This window comes from Colobus angolensis, unplaced genomic scaffold (assembly GCF_000951035.1).
Source record: "Colobus angolensis palliatus isolate OR3802 unplaced genomic scaffold, Cang.pa_1.0 Scaffold136, whole genome shotgun sequence".
In the NCBI taxonomy this organism is placed as follows: Eukaryota; Metazoa; Chordata; class Mammalia; order Primates; family Cercopithecidae; genus Colobus; species Colobus angolensis.
This window is the reverse complement of record NW_012114444.1, coordinates 5,478,727-5,480,215: the sequence shown is the minus strand read 5'-3', so window position 1 is coordinate 5,480,215 and position 1,489 is coordinate 5,478,727.

Here is a 1,489-nt window from a genome sequence, read left to right as displayed (position 1 = left end):
GAGGCTGCCTCATTCCTTGGCTCATGGCCCCCTTCAAGGCCAGCATGGGCTGTCAAGTCCTTCTCATGCTTTGAGTCTCTCTTGCTTCCCCTCCTGTCTCATCTCCTACCCTCCACTGCTGCTTCATTGCCCTGCCTTTCTCTTCTGCTTTTAAGGGTTCATGTGATTACTTCAGCCCCACCTTTATAATTGAGAGTATTTTTCCTATCTGAAAGTGAGCTAATTTGTAACCTTAATTCCATCTGCAAAGTCCTTTTGCAGCAGGACCTAGATTAAAGTTTGGTTGAATAACCAGGGGATGTAGTTAGAATTCTGCCTTCCACATTACCCAGAAAGTCAATGGTGGGACAGGACACCAGCTCTGTCCTGAGATCCTGGAGCTCAAGATGCCCTCTGACCCCCAACTCTTGCTGCACTTGCACGTTCATGTTTAAACCTGCCATGATCCTTTGCGGTAGATACTGTAGCTCCCTCTTGATTGCAGTCCAAAACCTATCCCTGCCCCGCCGAGCTTTCATCCTGATATTTGGCTCATTCTAGAATAAAATGTTGGAATTTGGCCATATTCTTTTCTTCCCCAGCAGAGTCCAGACTTCTATAAGGCAACATAGCAGAGGCTACAAGTTGTCCCCCAAAATCTTTTTTCCTTTCTGTCTCATAGCAACTGATCCCCCAGATTTTACCTGGACACATGGTCACCCGGAATAGAAATAAAACTTTCTACCTTCTCTTGCAGCTAGGGATGGCCTGATGACTAAATTCTGGTGAAAGGGCTGTGATCAGGAATGAGTTATGCAGTTTCATGTCCCACCCTTAAAGGGAAGGGGCGCGCCCACCTTCCCCCTCTTTGTTCCTCCTGGAATAAGCTGGTGAAGCACCTTGGGCTATGTGGGCACGGGCATTTGTTAGGGAGAAGGAGCAACCAGTTAGAATGAGCCTGGGTCTTTGACTTTGTGGATCCACCACCCACCTCTGCACTGTCTGTGTTGTGATTATTGTACAGAAGACATTAATCTTGCTTAAGCCACTGTTATTTGGGGTCTCTATTACAAAAGTCAAACTTTCATCCCAAGACAGGCAAAATCCAGATTCTTTAGATGTTATATGTACTAATATGCCTTTAATATGCTCCCAATACATATATATATATATTTTTTGGAGTGCATCAATAAAGTGCTGTATACAAGATGAAAAATACCTTGCGTTTCTCACTACATTTTGTGTAATCAGTCCCTATTTCTGTTCACCAATGATGTCAGGATGGAGAACAGGGAGTGCCAAGATATTACTTGACATCTCTAGGTCCTAAGAGGTGGTCAGCTTCAAACTCCGACCTTTTAAGTTCTCTTGGTGGCTCAAACTTTATAGGGTTATCAAAGCTGGAATCTGCATCAGCTCTCTGCCCCTGGAAGAGTTTCCTTTAATTCCGTAGAAGTTGAGCTGACACAGGGTTAGGGACTCTTGTGTGTAATGGAAGTTGCAAAGCCAG